The 9355-nt window shown below is 43.2% G+C and overlaps 1 pseudogene; it reads right to left on the bottom strand.

Annotated features, from left to right (window-relative positions):
• Positions 1-3857: 3857 nt before the first annotated feature.
• LOC129517829 (40S ribosomal protein S2-like) lies at positions 3858-4318 on the bottom strand (annotated as a pseudogene).
• Positions 4319-9355: the final 5037 nt, after the last annotated feature.

The following is a 9355-nucleotide window of genomic DNA, read 5'->3' as shown; positions in this document are numbered from 1 at the left end:
CAAACCTTAAATGCAATGGTTTGTAGCCCCAGGACAACATGTTACCCAGGGAACAGGGCAAAGGAAGGGATTAGACCATGGGGGATTTTAAAACTATACATACACTTTTCCTAAGTCATTCTTCCACACCTGTCCTCCTCTCCATGTCTCCCTCCACCTCTAAAGAATTATTGCTGATAGAAATATGTTGTCTATGTGACTGGTGGTGAGGCGGTGTTAGTTAAAGGTAGCAATGGTTTTGTAATAAGTAAGCCTTGAATACTCACTGGATTTCTCTCTCACACTGATCACAATCTATAAGGAGTGCTCTGCTTGAGCCGCCGCCTCCTATGGACTCTTCAGGGACCCCGACTCCTGATACATTGTGGCTCTGCCCTCCTCTTTTGTGAGGTGGACATAGTGATACTATTTTTTAAAATATTTTATTTATTTATTTCTTCATGAGAGACACACAGAGAGAGGCAGAGAGATAGGCAGAGGGAGAAGCAGGCTCCCTGCGGGGAGCCTGATGCAGGACTCGCCATCGATCCCTGGACCAGAATCATGCCCTGAGCCGAAGGCAGATGCTCAACTGCTGAGCCACCCAGGTGACTCTATAGTGATACTGTCTTTGTAAAGGGTTGTTGTCATGGTTGACATGTGAATGTATGCTGGTACATAAGAGCTCCTCCATATTTCCTTCCCCCTTCCCTTTGTTAGGAGTTCCCTGGTAGGTCAAGTTAACTCTACTAACAACCTGTCTACTCCTCTTCCTGGGCCAGTTTTGGGCATTTTGAAATGTGAAGTTAACACACCTTTAGAATCTTTTAGAATCTTTTCACCTTGCCATTCATTTTTCTCCTCTTGCTTCTAGCCTGTCCTACATCCCCCTTCCAGGGTATGGAGGCTCTTGTTCTCAGTCATCAGAGTAAGAAAAGCTCTGATATCTTTAGTAACCTCCATCCCCTCCAGTATTTCCTCTTCATCTGCACTCCCAATCTAATCTCCAAGGGATGAGATATTTTTTAAAAACTAGGATATTCTTCTCTAAGTGGTATCTATACCACAATAGTTTATTTCTATAGGTAGAAGCTCTTCAAGACTCAATAGAAGAAAAAGCCCTTACTGGAGGGACTTCAGGCATGGAAATAGAGGAAGGGGGAGACATTTGGGAAGGTGAATACCTGCCAGGTGGGTAGATGACAGCTCTGCCTGTCATTCTATTCCTCTTCTTTCCTTCCTTTTACCTTATGCAGAGAAGTTAGTGTAAGTAGACCCTTTCACAAGACAAAACCACTGTCTTAATTTTGGACCTAAAATATTTCAGAAGAGGGCAGCCCCGATGGCTCAGCAGTTTAGCACTGCCTTCAGCCCAGGTTATGATCCTGGAGACCTGGGATCGAGTCCCACATCAGGCTCCCTGCATGGGGCCTGTTTCTCCCTTTGCCTGTGTCTCTGCCTCTCTCTAGAGCTCTGTGTCTTGAATAAATAAATAAAATCTTTAAAAAAATAAAAATAAAATAAAATATTTCAGAAAAAATGCAAATTTTTTTTATAGAAAGAAGAATTTTAGAGAGCATTTCCTCTAGGTATGCTTAGGTGGGTATCATTCATTCATTCATTCATTCATGTGTCCAGTGCTTACCTTGTTGGGGAAATTTTCACTTGATCTTAACCAAAAGGCTGAGAATCGGTTGTTAGGGAAGTTTTAAAAGATAGCCACAGGGGTGCCTGGGTGGCTCAGTCAGTCAAGCTTCTGACTCTTGGTTTCAGCTCAGCTCAGGTCATGATCTCAGGATTGTGGGATCAAGCCCTGTGTCTGGCTCCATACTCAGCACGGAGTCTGCTTGTCTCTCTCCTTCTGCTCCTCCTCCTCCCCCACCCCCTCACTCTCTCTCATAAATAATAAATAAATAATAAATAAATAAATAAATAAATAAAAGCTTTTTTTAAAAAAAAGATAGCCACAAATTCTTTGACTATCCTCCCATAAATTGGTGGGGTCTAATTCTCCCCTTCCGCCATCTTGAATCTGGGCTGACCTTACTTGGAAGCAAGAGAACGAGTCAGAAATGATGTAAGATTTCCAAGTCCTTGTCAGAAGAAGCCTTGAAGCCTCTCCTAAGTTCTCTCTGAATACCTGCTCACCAGATAGCTTCCTCTTGGGACCCAGCCACCATGCTGTGAGAAGCCCAGACCACATGGCGAGGCCAGATGTAGGTACTCCAGTAGATCTGCATTTGCACTCCCAGCCGACAGTCATGATTGACTGCCAGACTTGTGAACAAGCCATGGTGGATGTCCAGCCCAGCTGAGGTTCTGATAACTGTGAGCACACAGACATCTGAACATAATCATATGAGAGATCTCACTGAGCCTTCCCTGAATTCCTCATAAAGTGGTGAGCAAAATGAAATGGTTGTGTTAACACCCTAAATTTGGGAGTAATTTGTTACACAGCAATTGATAGCTGGAATATTCGTCATGTTCATTTTTCTTTTATAATCCTGTCTTTTAAAAAGACTCAAATTTTGTTTCCAGCAAAGACTACAGGGCTCCTGGCCCCATAACATGTTAATACCCTTTCAAAATTTTCTTCCTTGGAGAAAGAAAAGAAGCAGGTTCCAGCTGATCTTCCAAAAACACATTCCTTGATTTCAAAATTTTACCTTCCTTCTGATGTCTCAAAGCAGTGACCATGAGTTAAGTTAATATCCTCATATTCTCTCAGAAGTCATTCTTTCGGAATAAGAAAGGAACACCCAAATACAACCCAATAAAATAATGTTCCAATGTCCTAGTAAAACATGTTGCGAGAGAAGCCAATTAGTTTTTCATTGAGCAACCCACCTACAGTGTTACCTTTTTGGGCACATTTTGCACATATTCCACCTGTGATGAAGCAGAGTGTATCTTGCCAGCGTAGTCATTTCTCTTAAGAATAAGAATTTTCTAGATTGATCAGGCCTAGAACTTGTATATAATCATCAGGGAACAAAGAAAACACAGTGCCTTTTAAAGTTCCGATGTTTACAATTGACTACTGACGTTCCTTCCAAAAATGTTCTTTGTTGTATATTTTTCAAAGTAAGTCTGACCCAAAGCAAAGAATATTGACAAAATAGAGTTCAATGAAAGAAAAGAAGAGAACATACAGCTTTGCAACAGAAATGTTCATGCAAGGGGCACCTGGGTGGCTCGGTGGTTGACCATCTGCCTTTGGCTCAGGTCATGATCCCAGGGTCCTGGGATGGAGTTCCACATCAGGCTCCCTCTGCCTATGTCTCTGCCTCTTTCAAGAATAAGTGAACGAATAAATAAATAAATAAATAAATAAATAAATAAATAAATAAATAATTTTTCAAAAAAGAAATTTTCATGCAAGAGAATAAAATTGAAACAATATGGCCATTTAAATGTGAGAATTTATAAATATGGGAACTAGATCCTACCTCAGTTAAGATATATGACTCCTCAGATGCAGAGACAAGCACTGGACTTTATGCATTGGCCCTCACACGAGAGAGCAAGAAGACAGTGTGGTTGCAATGGAAGACTACGCATAGTGCTTGAGGCTCCAATAATTTGGTGTCAGAAGTGGGGTCTACCATCCATAGCACAAGCAGGTCTGGACCAAGACATGCTGGACCTCAAGGCAGACCAAGAATTTTGTGTACTTCAAATGATATTTTTTCAATGTTAACACAACAATTTTTCAGTTGGGGAGCAGGGCTGGCACCAAGATCATTTTTTCGTTTCCATTGCCTACTTGGCTGGAATGGGACCAATGTATATTTTGATGGCTATGAAAGCAGTCACATGTGGAGATCTGAGTTTTTTTTAAAGCTTTAGTTCACTTTTATTTTTGTTATATAAAACTATGTGGTAACCACAGCTGGAGCTGGGTCCTCTGCACGGAAACTCTGGTGTGGGTCTTTACAAGATGGTCAGTGAATTCCTGATAGGGAAATTTGGTGAACACAGTCTCTTTCCAGAAATCAGAGGTGAGATAGCTGCAGGTCTTGGAGATCGCATCAAAAGTAGCCTTGGCAAAGTTCCCTAGGGTGGCAGTACAGCCCCTGGCCGAAGTGTAGCAGTCGTCAATACCAGCCATCATCAGTAGTTTCTTGGGCACAGGGGCTGAAACAATGCCAGTGCCTCTGGGGGCAGGGATGAGATGCACCAGCACAGAACCACAGCGGCCAGTCACCTTGTATGGGACAGTGTGGGGCTTGCCGATCTTGTTCCCCCAGTAGCCTCACCGCACGGGGAAGATGGAAAGCTTGGCCAGGATGATGGCCCCACGGATGGCAGTGGATACCATGTTTCTAATTTCCATTGCGAATATTATCGTCCTTATAGATTGGTGCTCTGGGTACTTCTCCAGTTGGCTTATCTTTCTACTTGGCTCTGAGCACAAAGGATCCCAGAATAGGAGTGTCTGCTGACTGCCCTGGTGTGAATGGCCAAGGGCTGTCGTGCATGTGTGTGCATATGTGTGTGCGTGTATGTCCCTCCTCTGGAACAAGGTGGATTCTGACACATTTGCCAATACAGCAGAAGGACTGGTGTTATAAAAATTATCTAAGTTTTATCACTTGAGATTTTAGAACTCAGTGATTTTTCTAGGTCTTTTTCCCCCTTTATTTTTCCAAACCCCAGAGCCTAGATTTAGGAGTCTGCAAACATGATAAAGCCAAGTCTCTGTTCCTTAAATGGCTCTTAGATCCTGGGAAGGTTACTTAACCCCGTTAAATGGTAGTTTCCTGGTCTGTAAAATGGAGATAATGCTATTTAGCTCATAAGATGGTTGGGAGCACAAAATAGCATATTGAAAGCATTTGATGTGATTCCTAGGTCATAACAAGCACTGAGTAAGTAGAAGCTATCACTGTTAGAATTAAGGTACTGAGCAAGGGCAATGCACAACCATCTGCCGCCACAACTACAGTTGATGCTCATTTTACATTATGGGCAAAGTCTATAAATAGTTAAAACATTGAACTGACTGGAGACTTAACTAAACCAACCCACTTAAAATGGTCCATCATTTGCTACTTTACAAGGTACTCAAGAGCTATTCACTTCTCTTCCCGACAAACAGATGGCCTTCCCTCATCTTAAAATAGGCAGAATGACTTTGTGAACCCAAGCTGATCTGGCGTAAAAACCCAAGTATTTCTTATTTCTACACAGATTAATAATTCAAAACAAATTTTTCTAAATAACAAACTTCCATTTCGTGAAAAACAAGAGTCCACTAATGGATGCCTCTAAATTTAGCAACCACTCCAGATGTATTATCAGTGGCTTTTGGTTGTATCCCTCATAATGTACACTGATGGTCAGGCATTGGCAGCACTGGGTGGTGTCAGATGCAGCTGGGCACCAGGCCAGGACCATCTTCTTCCTGGGCTATAGATTCTAACACGGTTAGAGTGGACTTTTAATCCATTAATTAGCAATGAAAAAATAAGAGTGCTATTTTTCTGACATCAATAGTTTCAAACAGCCTAATGAGACATAGTAGGACGGCTTCCAAAATTGATGAGCTCAATCGCTGATGGGAGTAGCCGAAGAAAATGTTCAGCACAGCTGAGATAACCCAACCGTTCTTTCCTGAGCTACTTATGAATCCTGAAACTGAAGTTCATGGGGAGTTTTTCAGTTTGTTTTGTTTTTTTATTTAGAATGGGAAATGCCTCTAACTATCTCAAAGCAGAAAGTCTATTTTTTTTCTTCCCACTGTCTGACATCATCAGGTTCTACTCAGGCTCGTCCACTGAAGTGAGTCTTTGGGTTAGTTGTTAGATTAATTACCAGGGTTCCATGTCTACACTTGAAGGAGGAGAACGGTAGTAACTCTGTAGTACTTTACAAATATGTTGCTTTTCCTCCCTTTCCCCTCCACCAAATACTACTCCACCATGGCAATGCAAAGAAGTCTCATGAACATCTCTGTCCTGCTGTCACCCATCTGTGGAGCAAAACCATTTAAAATGAGGATGTTTTGCCTGTGCCTGAATCTTAGCAAGTGTATTTCAGCTGGCTTGGAAGGCAAGCAAGGCACAAGTGCCTGAAGGCAGGAAGACAAGAGGGAGCTGGAGACAGCCCAAATTGGTTAAATGCAAAATGATGAGAATTTGATCTTTAAGTGTCAGGATCAGGACCAGCAGCAAGTAAACTAAAAATCTTAGCTCCTGGGGTGCCTGGGTGGCTCAGTTGGTTAGGTGGTTAGGCGTCTAACTCTTGATTTCAGTTCAGGTCATGATCTCGGGGTCCTGGGATCGAGCCCCATGTCGGGCTCAGCAGATAATCTGCTTCTCTCTCTCTTTCTCTCTCTCTCCCTCTACCTCTCCTCCTGCTTGCTCTCTCTCAAATAAGTAAATAAATCTTAAAAAAAAATCCTTGCTCCCATGTCTTATAGCAAGCAGCACAGGGTGAGTCCACAGCCAATGGGAGCAAAGTATAAAAGGGGGTTGAGGGGGGCTCCTTATATGTTTAATGGATTTGTAGACCAGCGGACATTGCATCACTCTCCCGGCCAGCCTGTGGCAAGATGATGGATGTGGCTCCCTCTCTTTTTATTGTAACTATTGAAAACATATTCTGTAGTCTAGGGCCAGCTATATAATTTGCTAGGCCTAGGGCAAAATAAAAATGCAGGGCCCTTATTCAAAAAGCAGGAAAAAGTACCATTTAGGTCCTGAAACATAAAATGTGTCCTCTGCTCTCTAGTGCTCTGTGTGTGTGTGTGTGTTTAGTTTCTATCTCATGTCACACTAAACTCTCATAGGCACCTGGAGATCCCATTCTGTGATGGGGTGCATGGGCTCTGCTGGCTGCAAGGTGCCCCCTCCCGTCAGCCCCTGGGCCCACGTGCAGTGTCCCAGCCCCAGCCAGGAAGTCAGTACCCCTTCCTAGAGCCTGTGACAGACCCCCAAGGGATCGCAACTTCCATACCTACCAGATTGTCTGCTGAACCCACCACAGTGCTGCAAGCTCAGGGTTGGGTTGGCTCCTGCCACACACCACCTGAGACTCCATGAGGGGCACATGACCAACCCTGACCCCTACCCTGACATTCCTGCACCTGCGCCAGGTAGAACGTGGGTCTCCTTCCTGGGCACCAGTCCCCTATCCCACTCTACCCACACCATTCCACCCCCTCCCCCCCAATGCTACCTGGATACTGACGGGGATTGATCAAGAACCCATTGGGGAAGGTGGGGAGGTGACAGGAGGCAGACTCAAGGTGGGTCAGGCTCCAAACGCTGGCACCCCAAGTGCTCCACTGTCCCACAGGACTTTACTTACAAAACACAAATCCAAAGATAAAATTATTAAGAATGTCAATGTGACAATTGTAGAACATTAAGCTACAGTCAGGGCCCTTCGCAGCACAGGGCCTAGTGTGACAGCACTTATCAGACATCTACGGAGCCCTCTGGACTGTCGTCTCCAAACGTGTTCCCAAAGGAAGTCCTCCCGGGGTGACACTAACCAAATTCTCTTAGAGCCCCTGGCTTGTCAGCTAGCAGCCAGAGCTGAAAATATTGGGTCCCAGCATAGCTCCATTTTCTTTATACTCATTTATATGTTTCATCTGCTTTTGACTTTCTACATAAGTGAGTTGTTTGCTTGCTTAATGGAGAATAAATTCCCAGCAGATAGGGACTATATCTTTCACAGCAGAATTTTAAAAGTCTGCACATCCCAAATTCATATACCTTGAGTCCAAAACTTAACCTGGCAAGAGTGAAGGGAAGAAATCATCCACTGCCAAACTCTCAAATGTTTTGAGTACTCTTCATGCAGAATTTTCTAGACCATAATTAACCCCTTCATAGGCCTTTGAAATGGGGGAGCTTTGGGTCTTGATTACATTGGTTTACAGAAAGTTTCGACAACTCAAAACCTCCAGCACATCTGATTTCCCAGTCCAGTATTTCAAGGCGAGGGCTGCACTCGGACCCTGGTGGCTGCTGCTTTGACTTCTGTCTACCCCTGTAGACAGCCACAAGTTTCCCCCACACCCTCCTCAGTCTCAGGGCAGAGCCCCTAGAAGGTTCTCAAATACCACCATTCTCTCAGTCATCATCAAAGGCATTTTAAAAGCATCAATCAAATTCCATGATGAGTAAATTATGGAATAAAACTAAACCCCATGTTGTTTACCGACTGCTTGGCTCTTCTCTGGCAGTTGACAGTCCATTGTTCTAGCTTTCAAAGACAATGAATTTGACAGAAAAAGAACCTATCATTTGAAACAGACATTACGTTGTAGAGAGTGCATCTGGAATACGGTTGAGACAAAATACATTCATTTCCCGTCTTGTAAAAGTCATTTGAGCTCAGCAATATTATACATATTTCCTGGGAATTCATTTAACTAGCATCAATGAGTTAGCACTGAAGTGTTTGACACTATTTTGTAAAATCACCATGGAAGTTGCTTTCCTAAAACACTCTCCTGGTATAAGGGTGTCTTCCTTCACTCGGAATTTATTTTATTTTTTAAAAAACTTTATTTACTAATTCATGAAGTGGGATTCGATCCTGGGTCTCCAGGATCACACCCTGGGCCAAAGGCAAGAGCTAAACCACTGAGCCATCCAGGGATCCCCATTTGCTCAAAATTTAGAAACAAAGAGGGGGACGCCTGGGTGGCTCAGCGGTTAAGCGTCTGCCTTCAGCTCAGGGCCTGATCCCGGAATCCCAGAATCTGGGAATCCCGGGATCGAGTCCCACATCAGGCTCCCTGCATGGAGCCTGCTTCTCCCTCTGCCTGTGTCTTTGCCTCTCTCTCTCTCATGAATAAATAAAAAAAATTATTAGAAAATAAATTAAAAATTTAAATTAATAAAATTAATAAAATAAAAATTAAATTAAAAATTAATTTTTTTTAATTCTTAAAAAAAAAACGGACTGAAGAGGATTGTACAGCCTGGGGGAGATATTCCCTCATATGATGTTTCTCTGTCATTGTGTGTGTCACTCAGGTGCAGCCACCTAATTTTTTTGAACCTCAGTTTCCTTCTCTGTAAAACAAAGCTAAGACTTACTCATCCTGCAGTTATTTTCAAGATCTAAGGAAAAAATACAGTTAAGGCACACTGCAAACTCTAAAGCCCACTTCAAATGTAAATGATTCTCCTTGCCCAAGGTCACAAGGAGCGGTTGCCTCAAACTAGATCAGGTCTGGAGAACCTGACTCCTGGTCTACACTCTTTCCACTCCATTTACAGAGATCCTGAGCCATGAAGAGGGAAGTCCCTTGTCACCCACTGCTCCGTCTATCTGTTTATCCATTGTCCATCCACTCATCCATCATCCAGCCATCCATTCATTCATTCACCCAACTGACCCACAAATA

Source organism: Nyctereutes procyonoides, unplaced genomic scaffold (genome assembly GCF_905146905.1).
Source record: "Nyctereutes procyonoides isolate TBG_1078 unplaced genomic scaffold, NYPRO_anot_genome, whole genome shotgun sequence".
Classification (NCBI taxonomy): domain Eukaryota; kingdom Metazoa; phylum Chordata; class Mammalia; order Carnivora; family Canidae; genus Nyctereutes; species Nyctereutes procyonoides.
The sequence above is the reverse complement of the archived record's forward strand: the minus strand, read 5'-3'. Positions and strand labels throughout refer to the sequence as shown.